Source organism: Pseudophryne corroboree, chromosome 4 (genome assembly GCF_028390025.1).
Source record: "Pseudophryne corroboree isolate aPseCor3 chromosome 4, aPseCor3.hap2, whole genome shotgun sequence".
NCBI lineage: Eukaryota > Metazoa > Chordata > Amphibia > Anura > Myobatrachidae > Pseudophryne > Pseudophryne corroboree.
In genome coordinates, this window is record NC_086447.1 from 306,903,985 (window position 1) to 306,922,771 (window position 18,787).

Consider the following 18,787-nt stretch of genomic DNA (forward strand, 5'->3'; position numbering starts at 1 on the left):
ACTTATACAGGACGTTTTTCAGGGACCGCCCCCTCCTGAGGGTATATAGACTCACCTCCCTCTCTGTCTTTCTCCTGTCTCTCATAGCTTAGACAGAGTAGGGACATTTTTGTTGTTTTTCTTTGGACTTTCCTCCGAGTCTGTAGGACACCCTGGGGTGGAAGCTGCAGCATACGGGAGTGTGTTCTGTTTAGAGATCCTTCCCAGATATGCTTATATGTACCGGGGAGTGTGGCCCTTTGTATGGAGTCCTGTCCTTGAGTTTACATACCGGCTTATCCTCGCTGATGGCGACGGTGATGAGTAAAGCGGTGGGGACATGGTGCCACACTTCCAGGATACAGTCCCAGAGAGCATAGAGCCCTGACGACTGAGAGGAAGCACACGCAAATTTCTTGGCATTGCCAGATTAAGATGGACCCATAGTGCATAGCGGGGACAAGAAGGCTGTGTGGGCCTTCTGCGCATGCGCTGTAGCCGTTTTTAGGTTGAAACCTACTTAAACATGGCACCGCCAGGTCTGCAACATGCACTGACAGCGTGTAGCGGCATTCAGAGTGAAAATGGAGAGAGAACCCCCCATAAACCAACTAATGCCCTGGGGAGGTAAGTCCTGTGTTCTGAAGATGGCTTGTGTATTAATTTTGTTTAGTTAGTAATAGCCTGTTATTGTGTTTTCAAAGTGCAAACAGTTACTGCAGCATCTAGAAAGAAAGTGACAAAGAAAAAGCACCTTAGTCTTATTTGTGCAAAAGGTGATAAGGTGTTTTCTGGTTCTCATGATAAAACTGTCTGTCAAAGTTGTGAAAAGGATTAGTCATCTGCAGGTAACCAATCGAATCAATTAACTCAATTAATGGAATGGATAAAGAAATCTTTTGTTTCTAAGGAGGAGTTTGTGGAAATGCATGGTTTTAAGAGAACAAGGTCACAAACAAGTTTGCTTGGTGAAGCTATATCTTCTGATGAATTGTCGCAAGATGAATTGTATGATATCTCTAGTAAGGAGTCCGGTGAGATTAAGGCAGAGTTCAGGATGTTTAACATGGATTTAGTGGAGAGTATGTTGAAAAACATTTATAAAACTATGAAGTATAAAGAACCTGTGGAGACAGCAGAAAAGCAGGACCTGTTGTTTGAGGATAGAGTGAAAAATTAAGAGTTTTTCCAATACACAGGGTAATAAAGGAGTTAATCACAAAGTAGTGGCAAAATTTGGATAAACGTCAGGGAAAATTATCCCGTATAGAACGCATGTATCCAATCAGGGATGAACAGTTTCTGAATTGGTGCACGGTGCCTAGAGTGGATGTGGCAGTGGCTGAAATTTATTTTTTTTCTTTCATCTATACCTTTGGAAAATGTTTTTTTTTTTCCGTGACACTATGGATAAGCGAATTGAAAACTCCCTCAAATGTTTACGTGTCAGCTGCTGTATCTCTGAAAGCATGAGTAGCTACTGCATTAGTCTCAAGAGCCCTGAGGATTTGGGGAAATGTTATGCATACTGACTTAGAAGAAAGAATTTCTAAACAATTTTTACTAAAAATTATTTAGATTATGCAAAGTGCTATCGAGTTCTTTTGTGAGTCTTCATTGGACATGGTGTCCTTTTCAACCAGGTCGTTGGTATCAGGAGTCACAGTAAGGAGGTCGTGGCTGTGACCTTAGGCGGCAGATACACATTCTAAGAACAAGCTTTCAACTTTGCCCTTTGAAGGTTCGCTATTGTTTTGAGCCAAATTAGAGGCCATAATACATAGATTAACTGGAGGAAAATCAGTCAAGTTGCCTCAAGACAGACAGAAGAAGTTCTTTGCGCATCCTTCATCTGGACAACAGTACAGAGATGCTAAAGCTTATAGACTGGGTAGGCAATATAACAGGAGATACTCCTTTGGAACATCTAGATAGTCCTTTCGGCAGTCATACAAGAAGGATAAGAATCAATGACTATGACAGGCCTCCCGTGGTGGGAGCAAGACTTTCTCTTTTTGCCAAGGAATGGAGTTTTTCAGTCAAAGACAAATGGGTGATAGATTTGATACACAACGGATATCATCAGGAATTCTGATTTCTGGGAAGACAGATGAAATCTTAAGGACAAGTTTAGAATACACGATTCGGTTTCTTCAGAGTCACAGATGGAACCTGAATTGGGAGTACAGTCATTTACTTCCAGTGACAAAGTTGCAATTCCTAGGAGTACAAATAGATATGGAAAGGATAAAGAGAAATTGTCTCTTGGTGGTATGCCAATTCCACCCTCCCGGCGCTAATTAAAAATATCTCACAGGTGAATATATATATAAAAAAGAAAGAATTCAACACACTGCAGCGTATATTTTTAAGACTTAGTTAGAGTCTTAGGCATACAGGTACATACATAGATAGATATTTAAAACATTGCGCTGTGTGTTACTAATTTTTTTTTTTGCTTTCCTAAATATAGGCAGTATTGAGTTGTATATATATATATATATATATATATATATAAAAATAAAAATATATAAACATATATTGTAGAAGTGGCTCTGTATATATCAGTGAAGAGATCGGGAGACGTCCGCAAATAACTCAAATAACATTTATTACATATACATACATAAAAACATACATCTAAAATCTAAAACAATGATCACCTTTCAAGTATGCATATGGACAGTTTTAACTTGAACAAGGGAATAATCCCTAATTAGCATAAAATATGTAAGGTTGATTAAATAGCTGCCTTGGTGACACTTTATGTGAATATAAGCTGAAGTCCTGAATAGACAGTGTGTAACACTGTAATATGCAGTCTTTGATACTGGGTCCACACACTGGATTGCTACTTTGTATGCCGGCATCCCAGCTGTGATATAAACAGTTCAGTGTGAAACTGAAAGCAGTATTTATAGTTATAACTGATTCTCCCTGCTGGGGTGACATATCCGTCCCTTTTCTTCACCCGGTGGTGAGGCCGTCACCGCCCCGTGTGATGTACGCCGGGATGGAATATCCTTATAGGTGGAACTGCAGACTCTCAGCCAAGGTGTACTCACTGCGGGCTCCGATATTTACTAATCGGCCAGATAGCTGCGGTGCTGGATTGCCTGTGGCTGCAGAAGTTCACCACCTCTCCCGGATAGATGTATTAGCAGGGTGGGTAGTGGACGGTGATCAGTGCTCTCAGCTTCCCGTGATGGTATACCAGTGTAGGTTTTCAGGAGTGCAGTATCAACGCGTTTCGTCCCACAATGCCTTGGGACTTCCTCAAGATGGAAGGGGCTTGTTGCTAGGGCTGTGCTCTTAGTGCCACATATGCCCCCAGTGCAAGATATTCCACCACAGTGCCAGGTACACATTGCCCACAGTGCCAGATACAGAGATGCACCCAGTGCCAGATACAGAAATGCGCCCAGTGCCAGATACACCTGTCCCGCCAGTGCCAGTTATGCCCCCGTGCCAGATACAGAAATGCCCCCACAGTACCAGATATGCCCCCAGTGCCAGATATGCCCCTAGTGCCAGATACAGAGATGATCCTAGTGCCAGATACAGAAATGCCTCCTATGCCAGATATGCCCCCAGTGCCAGATACATAAATGCCCCCAATTTCAGATATGCCCGCTGTGCCAGATACATAAATGCCCCCCCAATGCCAGATACAGAGATGCCTCCAGTGCTAGATATGCCCCAGTGCCAGATACATAAATGCCTCCCAATGCCAGATACAGAAATGCCCCCCAATGCCAGATATACCCCCAGTGCCAGATTCAGATATGCCAGTTACATATGTCCTGTGCCCCCCTCCTCCTTACCGCACTGCTGCTGCCCTGTGTATTAGTGTTAGGGGAGGAGAGTGCAGCGTGCACCTCTCTTGCCCCTCAGCTCAGTCTCCGGTGGTGCGGGTGTCTACTTTCAATTAAGCACCCATCCGTGAGCCAATCAAAGCTCGCGGTCCGGCAGCCAATCAGGTGCCTTGGCTGCTGGATCGCGAGCTCTGATTGGCCCACGGGCCGGAGCCGAATTGAAAGTAGATACAGAGGGGCAGGAGAGGCGCACGCTTCGTGCTCTCCTCCCTTCAAGAAGCAACAACAGAAGCATCATCAGTGGAGGGAAGGAGGGAGACAGCAGATTGACATGTGGAGGGCTCGTAGTTACGCCACTTGCTATATGTCATTCCTGAGGGAGTCAAGAAAGGATGCACTCCTACTAAGCAAACGATTTCTAGATGGATCATAGAATTGATTGTGTTCACTTATAAGAGTGTTGATAGAGATGTTCCAGCTGTAATTAAGGCACACTCGACAAGGACAGTGGCAATGTCATGAGCAAGGAAGGTTCAAGCTTCAATGAAGGAGATATGTGAACTGGCCACGTGGTCTTCTATTCGCACTTTATGTAAATGTGTGCAAACACAGCATTACTTCAACAACCATGACCCGATCTTCATCTCAGAATTATGTCTACTGCTTCTCTCTAGTACTACTACACTGTTCTGCCCTAATACTGCTTTCTCATTCTTTAAAACTATACCCACCACAACTTTAATTCATGTTTGTACACAATGCTGATGTTTTTTGTAATGGAGCAATTATCAACTGACTGCGCATTGCCATGATCACATGGCACATGCATCAAGGTACCTTTGTGATCACGCTTGCACTGACATTTTATACACAAAGTGATTGACAGGAAAGGACCACTTGGGAGAGTTAGCATGGGAGTAGCGGCAAAAAGGCAGGCATGTCATGGATGTTTTCGAGGCAGGTATCTGTCTTCAGCTGCGATCATGTACATAGAGAAACATGGCACCAGCATCTCTACTGCCACGGCCAGTCTGTGTAGCCATAGGTCAGCCTTAAGAGTCGATGTTCCTCATTGTTGCGTCAGTGCTGTGTGTGTGTATCTGGTTAATAAGCACTTTGCAATGGGTCCAGTGAAGGTTTATATCCTTTTCTGGGTGGCACTTCACTTGCGATATTTAGCAGTTCCATAGCCTGGTGTAGCCATTAGTATACAAACATGAATTGGCCCTTTGTCTCAATCAATCCACTGAAAGTCTCACACCAGCTTATTACAGTGCCCTCTCTCAAGCTTGAAATCCCAAAATAGCCATCTAGTCTACCAACATTTGTATTTTCTATGCCACTCTAAGCCACTTTTGTAACCATAATCCCACACTCTCCTATTCTCACTGCTCTTGCAAGTTAAAGTTTACAGTATTCATGTATATACCAATGTATTGAGGATGAGGTGTTTACACTCCTCTCTTCCTCTTCCCTCTCAACATAGCTTAGTGACCCACTTCCTTTCAAAAGTTTGTTTATATGTAGGTCACTTCTTCAACATGTCACTCTTTACTGGTATTTGGCTTACAGTTTTTATCCATTCTACTGCTTTCAACAATGTCAATCTTCTACTTGACACTACTCACTAACTTGGCCTTCATGACATGGTCCTTGCTTTGTTTTCCTCCTGCCTCACAGATTGTTCCTTTAGTGTCTATGCTTCTGACTTTTGAACACATTCCCTTCATTGACTCTTTGATCTTCTCCCTCTACAACTCCTCTCTAAACAAACTGATACTTTCCTTTGGCCTCCAATACTATCTAGGAAGATGACACCCAACTTGATCTCACTCTTTCCCTGTGTTTGTGTGGATTTCTTCTAGGGGCTCCAGTGTCCTCCCACTATCCAAAAACATTAGTCTGTAAACTGGATTGTGAAACAAAATTACCATAGTTTGTGTGTATGTGTAATGCATAAAGTATGAATGTTTGTACCTGTGGTAGGGAATATAGATTGTAAACTCCACTGGGGCATGGACTGATTTGAATGGCCAAGTATTCTCTGTAAATTGCTACATAATATGTGTGTGTTGAAAAAATAACAATTTATAAATAATAAATAAAAAGATACACCACAACACATTCACTCTGCTCTATCTCTGACCTACTGTATTCCTTTCCTACTTATAATCAGGCTCAGACTGGGCCACCGGGGAACCGGTGAACTCACCGGTAGGCCCGGCCGAGTATTAGCCATGCTCTCTTTTATGTGAGGGCGGGGCTTACAAGAGTCAGACAGAGGGGAGGAGATGTGCGCTGCGCACTGTGCTCTCCTCCCCAGCCATGGGAGCAGGTGATACTGGGTGTTGGTGGTGACGCAGGATCAGACTGAGGGGAGGGGAGGTGTGCACTGCGCTCTTCTCCCCGGCCTCAGATGAAGCAACAGGCAGCACAGCCCAGGAGGCAGTGGTGACTGTGTGTGGCAGAGTCAGAGGCCTCAGACACAGGAGCGGCACTGTGGGGCATTATCTGTGTATCTGGCACTCTGGAAGCAGTATCTGTGTATCTGGCACAGGGGACATACAGTATGTGTATCTGGCACTGTTGAGGACATCCATGCATCTGGCACTGTTGGGGACATCCATGTATCTGGCACTGCTGGGGCCATTTGTGTATCTGGCAGTACTGGGGGCATCCATGTATCTGGCACTGCTGGGGGAATCCATGTATATGGCACTGCTGGGGGTTTCTGTGTATCTGGCACTGCTGTGGTCATCCATGTATCTGGCACTGTGGGCATCTGTGCATCTGGCAGACTTTTTATGCTTGCCACCCTTCCACCTCCTAAACCCTAATTTTTACTTTATCTGTCTTTCATAGCCCCATTTAGATCGCGACCAACCAAATTAACAGTCATGTGTTTGCTGCTGCTCTGTTGCGTAGTTTAGCCAGCCAGCCTTTGACCAATATTGGTGAACAACATTGTGAGCTTGGAAGTGGTCAAAATTGACTGAAAATAACTGGAAATTAATGTTATTGAGGTTAACAATAGGCCCAAATTACATGAGATTAGCTGTTTTTAGCATTTAAAACAAAACACAGATCCAAAATCAAAACAAGTGTGGGTTGGTATGCAAAATTAGAACCAGAACATGAAATTACTGCAGATCCAAAACTTAAACCAAAACATTGGGTTTGGCACACATCTCTAGTCAGAATCAGCACAATACAGTAGGGCTAGTTGGGACTTCCTTTTATTTCTAAAGCGGTGAAAGCCATTATCTAAACAGATTTTGGGGTCAAAGGTATAAAGTGTTAAAAGCTGCTACTACACAGGCACAAACACTCTCTGCAGCCCAATATTGATGTATAACCCTGGTCTTTAGCCTTGTTGCTATGATAATTAAGTGCCATGAACCAAACTTCTGGGTAATCAGCTGGCAATGACTTACCTGCCTGTTGCTCAGACCAAACCCCTGACACATAAAGCAAGCCATTTCAGGTGCCATATATAAAGTTAAACCATATGATGACTGGGTCTCTAATCTGATTGCTCAGTCTAATATGCAAACTTCTGTTTGTTGCCCAGTCTACTATGTGGTTCAGAGACGCTCATACTGTTCAAGTAAGTTTAAATTCAAAGTGGCCTAGGAATACTTTCTTAAACTTTTCATTAAACTAGGCTAAAAAATAGGGAGAGTTGTTTTTGGTTCAACTGCCACAATGTGTAACAAGGTCAAACTGAAAGTTTGTGTTTACATTGTGTTTTTTTCACCACAAAGTTTATCAACTATAAAATGTTGTTTTTCTACTTGTTCAAGCTTAAATAGCTGCATTTAATAATATTTGTAACTGTTGTAACTGTGAAATTTGAGTTTTACTGTGTTTTGAGCCTTAAATTCAAATTTGCTGTATGAATAAAAAAACAATGTATTAGCCTATCAGCTACAGGCTGTGCAGGAATTCCTTGCAGTTCCTTGCAGTTATAGGGGTAAATTCAATTTAAGTGGGATCCATTCCGACAGCATTTGTTGGATGTATCCAACAGTACCTATTCAATGTTTGGCCAGATCCGACAGTCAGATTTGAGCCAAATCTGACTGCCGGATTTGGCCGTTCCCTGTATCCGTCTTGCTGCTGCTGCTGTCAGTGCAGCTGTGGGAGAGAGGACGGTGCCTGGCTGGGGAGACGCCTGGTGATGGCCGGGGAGCCGCTGTGGGAGGGAGGACGGAGCCCTGCAGGGGAGATGCCCAGTGATGGAGGGGGGAGCCGCTGCAGGAGAGAGGACAGAGCCTGGCGGGGGGGCACCCGTCATAGAGGTACCTGTGCTCTGCTGCCCATATAGCCTGACTCCCCACTCCTCCATCTCATCTGCTCAATCCAATATTTTTTTAAAGTCAGGTTGAGATTGTCAGACACGGGGCCAAAACCTGTCGGATTTGGTCCCGTCTACGACAGAAGCACGCGGATCGGTGGCTATTCCGCCGATCCACATGCTTTCCGACAGCATGCTGACAAGTCGGATTTCTGGACTTGTCAGAAAAAATGAGACCGGAGTAAATAGGTTGGAACCCCTTCCGACCTATTACAGTCAGAAACTGCCATCTTTCCAACAAGACGGCAGTTTCCAACTCTAATTGAATATACTCCATAGAATATGTGTAATTCATGAGTGTCCCAGTTTAAAGGGATAAAGTATGGTAAGCCTATTTACAAGGCAAAACCAAACAGATTTTGCCTTGTAAATTATTGCCACTTTAAAAATATAAGCATACGCGTTGGAATTCCCGCACAGCCCATATGTATCATATAAGTTAGAACACCCATTGACATGTTAAAACATGTTCATAATCATATTAGGTTTTTAGCTTGAATTTTTGTTATCTATCTAAAGTCTGAGAAATGATTGAGAATGAATTTAAAACAATTTTGAGAATATCTGTTATAGGTGTTCAGCACAATTACTCTTGCAAAACACAGATAACAACAAATATAGAAAAGCTGGTGCTGAAACAAGAGTTTATCTAAATTAAGTAGCTGTGTGGGAAGCCAGCCCAATAAAGAATATATTTTTAAAAAATGCAGTGCTAAAAAAAGGTAGAATACATTTATAAAAAACTTTTTAGTGAAATATAGCATGTAAAATAAACCAGTAAAAAGGTACAGTGGTGCTTGAAAGTGTGTGAATCCTTCAGAATTTTCTATATTTCTCCTGAAATGTGGCCTAAAACTAGTCCTAAAAGTAGATTAATAGCACCAAATCAAACAAATAAGACAAAAAAGTTAGACGTGCTAATTTTTTTATTGAGGAAATTGATCCAATATCACATATCAGTGAGTGGCAACAGTATGTGAACCTTTAGACTTAGCAGATATTTTGAAGGGCAAATTGGAATCAGATATTTTCAATCTATGGGATGACAGTCAGGTGTGAGTGACCTGTCTTTTTAAAAGAACAGGGCTCTATCAAAGTCTGGTGTTTACATCACACGTTTGTGGAAGTGAATTATGCTATGAACAAAGGAGATTTCTGAGGACCTCAGAAGAAGAGTTGTTGATGATCCTCAGGCTGGAAAAGGTTACAAACCATCTCTAAAGAGTTTGGACTCCACCAATCAACAGTCAGACAGATTGTGTACAAATGGAGGAAATTCCAGACCATTATTACCATCCCCAGTAGTGGTTGACCAACAAAGATCATGCCAAGAGCAAAGCGTATAATAGTTTGCAAAGTCACAAAGGTAGAATCTAAGCAACTGAAGGCCTTTCTCACATTAGTTAATGTTCATGAGTTCTCCATCAAGAGGACAAGGAATAACGATGGTGTGCATGGCAGGATTGGAAAGAGAAAGTTGTTGCTCTCCAAAAAGAACATTGCTGCCCCTCTGCAGTTTGCTAAAGATCACTTGGATAAGCAAGAAGGCTACTGGAAAAATATTTTGTGGACAGATGAGTCCAAAATAGAACTTTTTAGTTTAAATGAGAAGTGTTAAGTTTGGAGAAAGGAAAACATTGCATTCCAGCAAAAAAATACCCACCTCAAATCATCTGTGAAACACGGTGGTGGTGGTAACATGGTTTTGGCCTGTTTGGCTGCATCTGGTCCAGGACAACTTGCCATCATTGATGAGACAATTAATTCTGAATTATATCAAAATATTCTAAAGGAAAATGTCAGGACATCTGTCTATGAGCTGCATCTCAAGCGAATGTGGGTCATGCAGCAAGACAACACAAAGCACACTAGTTATTCAATCAAGGTGGTCATTCTGAGTTGATCACTCGCTAGCAGTTTTTAGCATTCGTGCAAACGCTATGCTGCCGCCCACTGGGAATGTATTTTAGCTTAGCAGAAGTGCGAACGCATGTAGCGCCTGCAAAAAATTTTTGTGTAGTTTCAAAGTAGCTCAAAATCTACTCAGCGCTTGCAATCACTTCAGACTATTCAGTTCCGGATTTGACGTCACACAGCCACGCCTGCGTTTTCCCTGGCACGCCTGCATTTTTCCAAACACTCCCTGAAAACGGTCAGTTGCCATCCAGAAACACCCACTTCATGTAAATCACTCTGCGACAACCAGTGCTTCTGAAATGAATCGCTATACCCTGTGCAAAACTGCATCGTTCGTTATGCCCGTACGTCACACATGCGCATTGCGCCGCATACGCATGCGCAGAATTACTGTTTTTTAGCCTAATCGCTGCACTGCAAACAAATGCAGCTAGCGATCAACTCGGAATGACACCCAAAGAATGGTTAAAAAAGAATAAATTTAAAGTTTTCGAATGGCCAAGTGCTGACCTTAATCCAATCAAAATATTGTGGAAGGACCTGACCCACTGTCAGTTGATACCATGCAGCTATATTAAGGTCACAAGGTTGCAAAATTCCATATGAGAAATAAAAGAGATGCTGGAAGAGAGAGGCAATATGCGCTGTAGATTTCTTACCACACAAAAGCCAGGTGTCATTCCAGGTTGTTGTCCTGTCCCTGACCGAGATAGGGTAGGAGCTGGGTCATAGGGAGCTGTGGCCGTGTATTGCAGAAGCCACTGGTGGCTGTAACAACTACTGCTGCATAGAAATATGGTTCTCCCAATTCCATTATATTTCCACAGATGACAGTTCTCCGCAGTCCTCCACCAATTGGTTATAATTCCACAGCTAGTGACTGGAGACATATAGAAACTAGAGATGTGCAGCAGGCACTTTTAGTGTTTTGGTTTTGGTTCTGGTTCCATGCTCGTGTTTTGGATCTGGATTGGTTTTGCCAAATACCACCATTTCATGTTTTGGTTTTGGATCTGGATGATTTTTGAAAAAAAACCCATAAAAACAGATAAAATCACAGAATTTGGGGGTAATTCTAATCCTATTGTATTATTATCCTCAATAACATTCATTTCCACTCATTTACAGTCTATTCTGAACACCTCACACCTAACAATATTGTTTTTAGGCCAAACGGTTGCACCAAGGTGGCTGGATGACTAAGCTAAGCGACACAAGTGTGCGGCACAAACACCTGGCCCATCTAGGAGTGGCACTGCAGTGGCAGACAGGATGGCAGATTTAAAAAATAGGCCCCAAACAGCACATGATGCAAAGAAGAAAAAGAGGTGCGTTTAGGTAGCTGGATGGAGTTATTCGGCAGTACCACTGGACTGGATTTATACGGCAGTATCACTGGATTTATATGCCAGTACCACTGGAATTATACTGCAGTATCACTGGAATTATATGGCAGTATCACTGGACTTATACGGCAGTACCACTGGACTGGATTTATGCGGCAGTATCACTGGACTTATACACCAGTACCGCTAGAATTATACGGCAGCATCACTAGATTTATACAGCAGTACCACTGGACATATACGGCAGTATCACTAGACTGGATTTATATGCCAGTACCACTAGATTTATATGGCAGTATCATTGGACATATACGGCAGTATCATCTGACATATATGGCAGTATCGCTGGATTTATACAGCAGTACCGCTGGACATACAGTATACAGCAGTATCACTGCACATATACAGCAGTATCACTGGACTGGATTTATACGCTAGTACCACTGGACATATATGGCAGTACCACTGGAATTTCATGGCAGTACCACTGGACATATGCGGCAGTATCACTGGACTGGATTTATACACCAGTACCACTGGACTTATACGGCAGCATCACTGGAATTATACGGCAGTACCACTGGACATATGCGGCAGTATCACTGGACAGGATTTATACGACAGTACCACTGGATTTATATGGCAGTACCACTGGACATATACGGCAGTATCACTGGATTTATACGGCAGTACCAGTGGACATATACAGCAGTACCAGTGGACATATACGGCAGTATCAGTGGACATATACGGCAGTATCAGTGGACATATACAGCAGTATCACTGGAAATATATGGCAGTATCACTGGATTTATACGGCAGTACCACTGGTCATATATGGCAGCATCACTGGACATATACGGCAGTATCACTGGACTGGATTTATCTGCCAGTACCACTGGACATATACACCAGTACCACTGGACATATATGGCAGTATCACTGGAATTATACGGCAGTACCGCTGGACATATACGGCAGTATCACTGGACTGGATTTATACGCCAGTACCACTGGATTTATATGGCATGACCACTGGACATCTACAGCAGTATTACTGGACATATACGGCAGTACCACTGGACATATACAGCAGCACAGGGACACCACCATTGGACTGATGCAGGATAACACGGCACCACTGCAAAGGACTGGACTTATACAGCAGCACTGGACATATGGCAGCAGAGGACACCACCACTGTGACTGGTCTGATGCAGCACAAGACACTACCACTGTACTGATGCAGGACAACACAGCACCACTGCAATAGACTGGACTTATAGAGCAGCACTGGACATACGGCAGCAGAGGACACCACCACTGTGATTGGACTGATGCAGCACAATACACCACCACTGAACTGATGCAGCACAACACATCACCACTGGACTGGACTTATACAGCAGCATTGGAAATATGGCAGCAGAGGACACCACTACTGTGACTGGACTTATGCAGCACAAGACACCACCACTTGGCTGATGCAGCATAACACAGCATAACTGGACTTGACTTATACAGCAGCACTGGACATATGGCAGTAGAGGACACCACCACTGTGACAGGACTGATGCTGCACAAGACACTACTACTGAACAGATACAGGACACTGAGGACGGAGACATGTCCTCTCTCTACACTCTTCAATGCCGGAGTGAAAATGGCGGTGACACACGGCTCCTTATATGGAATCCAAACCCCGCGAAAATCCGACAGCGGGATGATGACGTTTTGCCTCGTTCTGGTTTCCAAGTCAGGTGGGAAAACTCGAGCCTGACTCGGATCCGGGCTTGGGTAGTGAAGTTCAGGGTGGGTTCGGTTCTCAAGGAACCGAACCCGCTTATCTCTAATAGAAACAGTAGCAATTTTCTCTTTTGACTCCAGGAGATGAAATGTGTAGTTAAAGACAAATGGATAGTATATAAAAAAAAATCTACTACTATGTTTATTCTGTTGCATGGTGTTTTGCATGACGGCTCACTTGAATCAGTCATCTGTGCCTCTTTACTCAAGCTAGAATCCAAGGTGCACCCAGCTTCTGCTTCCCAGCACCAGTGTCCAGAGTACTCATGCATAGTAGATGTGTCACATTAGTTATCCGAATGAGATGCTCATTCAGTACAAAACTATTCAGTGCTACACATGGTGCAGCTTAAATGAAAAGAAACACAGTATATAATTCTCAGGTTCTGCTGCTTCATCAATAGAGGTCACTGAACCTCTTAGTAGGCATACCAAATAAGATATATATATATAGAAAAAATCATGTGCTGCCTGATTCAATTAAGACATTAAAACATTTAATACATATAATACATACAATATATTGATTACAAATTTAAAATACCACACGGTCGGTGATTCAATTTATAAAATCGATTCACAAATATTATTAATGTCACAGCTACTTCAATAATGTGAAATTAGTAGTATTTTAGTAATGATATTCTATTAGAGTCCATTAGTCCAAACATGCACGGGTTAATATGCAAATTCGCTTAGAAAGCTCTGTTAATTCAGCATAGTCTGTGTTAGTATAAATGCTTGCATGCACATAACCACAGTCTGTAGGTTAATACTGAATCCATATGTTTGTAAATACTTGCGTGGCCACGTTGTAATTATTGGCACTACTTAGCGTATATCAGACTGGTATGAAGCTATTAATATGGTGACATCTCACACTCTGTAAGTCTCCAGTCCTTGCTCCGCTAGTGCAGAAGTTTTGTAATTATACCACCACGTCCTCTGATGAAGCCGCTGAAGGTGGCCACTGCTGTTCAAGATAGTGGGACATCATCAGCTCCATCACACTGCTGTTGTGGTGGGGGGCTATATTAAACTACCAGATCTCAGCCAGGGCTCCCGTCGTGGGGCTCCAGGCAGGGGGGCTTTGTTGGGACCAGCACAGTGTCGGACTGGGGCATGAAGGGTCCACCGGGATGATGCAGTGATATGGGCCCGGGTGTGGTCAACCTAAAAAGTGGGTGTGACCAGCCTCCACAGAGGCTTGAAATACACAATAGTTTAGTGCAGTGTAATGCAACATACAGTATATACCTTGTATAATACAAGTGCATAGTCTAGAACCTGATCCCTAGAGGAAGGAGTGGGCCCTGAGGCAGTGGGGCCTACTGGTGGTTTCCCTGGTACCCCTGTGGGCCAGTCCGAATCTGGACCAGCACCATCTGCTGCATTGCTGCCCTGGTTGTATTCTCTGCCAGCTCGTCAGACTTCTGTTACTCCTGTGGCTCTCCTCAGCTAGCATGAGGTTAGAGCTGTGGAGTCTCCTAATCAGGGCACTACTACGTTAATTGCTGCATAGTGAGTGCAATTTGCACCTCTCTGTAGTGAGGTGGTGCCCAGCTTTGGGGTTGCAGTTAAACTACCCTTACATAACTGGCAAGTAATTTGGTGCAGTAGCTGTTGCCTACTAGGTTGCAGAATTCTAGACTTTTTTCATGTTGGTTGTCTCATAAGGCAGTCCTAACTGCTGCATAACCTTTTAGCCTTCCCTCTATGGCTCATCAGCATGCTCCTCTGCTTATGACACATTAGCAGTAGCCAATGCCATGGTAACATTGGCTGGAGCTTTGTCTCCTCTGCTTGCAGCACAATCTTCTGCCACTGTGAGTGCCTCATCAGCTTCACAAGCCCAAATGCATCTAAAGGTATTACATTTTCCTCTTATTGGCAGGCTTTTACTGTCCCTTTTTCCCCTAGGGGCACCCGTGCATTCTTCTTGCATTAGTACCTGCCATGTTTATGTCTACAGTTGTTAGGGAAGACCTGTGGAATGTTGTCTGCATCTGGAATCTTCTGTAGGTTGTGCAGCTGCCATTGTGAAATCTGGTGAATAAAGGGCCTCATTCCGAGTTGATCACACGGTAGCTGTTTTTAGCTGCCGTGCAATCAGATAGTCGCCGCCTATGGAGGAGTCTATTTTTGCATAGCAAGGCTGCATTCGCTTGTGCAGCTGAGCTATGCAAAAACATTTTGTGTAGTTTAGGAGTAAGTCTGGACTTACTTACCCACTGCGATCACTTCAGCCTGTGAGGTCCCAGAATTGACGTCAGATATCCGCCCTCCGAACGCCTCAAGACACCTGAGTTTGACTCACCACTCCCCGAAAACGGTCAGTTGACGCCCGGATCAGCCTTCTGCCTGTCAATCTTCTTGCGTTCGCCACTGCGAAGTCTTTCTTCGTAGTTCTTGTCATCGCCAGGTAATGACACGCCTGCACATTGTGGCCGTAGCGCGTGCATAGTTCCAACCCAAACGCACGGCTGCGAAAAAGTGCAGCGTGCGATCAGTTCGGAATAACCCCCATAGTGCCTTGTCATTGGTGTCCATAGGGGATGATTTGCTGGGCCTTCTAGAGCGTAGACACAAAGTAGTGTGGAAATTTACACCTTGGCAAATCCATGTTGCTCTGCATGTGGGGCAGATTAAAAATGTGCATAGAGATTAGGATTTATTTACTAACTTTCAAAGGCCTATATGACCAGCAGCTTTTGATTTCTTACTGTCCCACTTTGTTACTGCGACCTGTAGATGAAGGATTATTAGCAGTACCTGGATTCTCCCTGAATTTATTTGGAGGACAAGCTTTCAGCTTTGCGGCTCAAACTCTATGGAATTTGCTTCCCCTGCACAGATGGAAGGCTTCCACTCTAAAATCCTTCAAAGATAGTCTCAAGGCTGTTTACTCAAGAATTTAAGTAATTACGTTGATACCTTGTAAAGGTAGTTTTATATTTTGTGTTGCAAAGAAAAATGTAAAGCACTTTGAGTCCTATTGGTAGAAAAGTGCTATATAAATAACTTTAATACTAGAGATGAGCGCCTGAAATTTTTCGGGTTTTGTGTTTTGGTTTTGGGTTCGGTTCCGCGGCCGTGTTTTGGGTTCGACCGCGTTTTGGCAAAACCTCACCGAATTTTTTTTGTCGGATTCGGGTGTGTTTTGGATTCGGGTGTTTTTTTCAAAAAACACTATAAAACAGCTTAAATCATTGAATTTGCGGTCATTTTGATCCCATAGTATTATTAACCTCAATAACCATAATTTATACTCATTTTCAGTCTATTCTGAACACCTCACACCTCACAATATTATTTTTAGTCCTAAAATTTGCACCGAGGTCGCTGTGTGACTAAGATAAGCGACCCAAGTGGCCGACACAAACACCTGGCCCATCTAGGAGTGGCACTGCAGTGTCACGCAGGATGGCCCTTCAAAAAAATACTCCCCAAACAGCACATGACGCAAAGAAAAAAAGAGGCGCAATGAGGTAGCTGACTGTGTGAGTAAGACTAGCGACCCTAGTGGCCGACACAAACACCGGGCCCATCTAGGAGTGGCACTGCAGTGTCACGCAGGATGTCCCTTCCAAAAAACCCTCCCCAAACAGCACATGACGCAAAGAAAAAAAGAGGCGCAATGAGGTAGCTGACTGTGTGAGTAAGACTAGCGACCCTAGTGGCCGACACAAACACCGGGCCCATCTAGGAGTGGCACTGCAGTGTCACGCAGGATGGCCCTTCCAAAAAACCCTCCCCAAACAGCACATGACGCAAAGAAAAAGAAAAGAAAAAAGAGGTGCAAGATGGAATTGTCCTTGGGCCCTCCCACCCTTATGTTGTATAAACAAAACAGGACATGCACACTTTAACCAACCCATCATTTCAGTGACAGGGTCTGCCACACGACTGTGACTGATATGACGGGTTGGTTTGGACCCCCCCCAAAAAAGAATCAATTAATCTCTCCTTGCACAAACTGGCTCTACAGAGGCAAGATGTCCACCTCATCATCACCCTCCGATATATCACCGTGTACATCCCCCTCCTCACAGATTATCAATTCGTCCCCACTGGAATCCACCATCTCAGCTCCCTGTGTACTTTGTGGAGGCAATTGCTGCTGGTCAATGTCTCCGCGGAGGAATTGATTATAATTCATTTTAATGAACATCATCTTCTCCACATTTTCTGGATGTAACCTCGTACGCCGATTGCTGACAAGGTGAGCGGCGGCACTAAACACTCTTTCGGAGTACACACTTGTGGGAGGGCAACTTAGGTAGAATAAAGCCAGTTTGTGCAAGGGCCTCCAAATTGCCTCTTTTTCCTGCCAGTATAAGTACGGACTGTGTGACGTGCCTACTTGGATGCGGTCACTCATATAATCCTCCACCATTCTATCAATGTTGAGAGAATCATATGCAGTGACAGTAGACGACATGTCCGTAATCGTTGTCAGGTCCTTCAGTCCGGACCAGATGTCAGCATCAGCAGTCGCTCCAGACTGCCCTGCATCACCGCCAGCGGGTGGGCTCAGAATTCTGAGCCTTTTCCTCGCACCCCCAGTTGCGGGAGAATGTGAAGGAGGAGATGTTGACAGGTCGCGTTCCGCTTGACTTGACAATTTTGTCACCAGCAGGTCTTTCAACCCCAGCAGACTTGTGTCTGCCGGAAAGAGAGATCCAAGGTAGGCTTTAAATCTAGGATCGAGCACGGTGGCCAAAATGTAGTGCTCTGATTTCAACAGATTGACCACCCGTGAATCCTTGTTAAGCGAATTAAGGGCTCCATCCACAAGTCCCACATGCCTAGCGGAATCGCTCCGTGTTAGCTCCTCCTTCAATGTCTCCAGCTTCTTCTGCAAAAGCCTGATGAGGGGAATGACCTGACTCAGGCTGGCAGTGTCTGAACTGACTTCACGTGTGGCAAGTTCAAAGGGCATCAGAACCTTGCACAACGTTGAAATCATTCTCCACTGCGCTTGAGACAGGTGCATTCCGCCTACTATATCGTGCTCAATTGTATAGGCTTGAATGGCCTTTTGCTGCTCCTCCAACCTCTGAAGCATATAGAGGGTTGAATTCCACCTCATTACCACTTCTTGCTTCAGATGATGGCAGGGCAGGTTCAGTAGTTTTTGGTGGTGCTCCAGTCTTCTGTACGTGGTGCCTGTACGCCGAAAGTGTCCCGCAATTCTTCTGGCCACCGACAGCATCTCTTGCACGCCCCTGTCGTTTTTTAAAAAATTCTGCACCACCAAATTCAAGGTATGTGCAAAACATGGGACGTGCTGGAATTTGCCCATATTTAATGCACACACAATATTGCTGGCGTTGTCCGATGCCACAAATCCACAGGAGAGTCCAATTGGGGTAAGCCATTCCGCGATGATCTTCCTCAGTTGCCGTAAGAGGTTTTCAGCTGTGTGCGTATTCTGGAAAGCGGTGATACAAAGCGTAGCCTGCCTAGGAAAGAGTTGGCGTTTGCGAGATGCTGCTACTGGTGCCGCCGCTGCTGTTCTTGCGGCGGGAGTCCATACATCTACCCAGTGGGCTGTCACAGTCATA

At 44.1% G+C, this 18,787-nt stretch overlaps 1 protein-coding gene across 8 annotated transcripts in view; it reads left to right on the plus strand.

Moving 5' to 3' along the window:
* NAALADL2 (N-acetylated alpha-linked acidic dipeptidase like 2) overlaps positions 1–18,787 on the plus strand; it is a 1,057,096-nt gene that overhangs the window by 831,737 nt on the left and 206,572 nt on the right. The window lies entirely within an intron of this gene.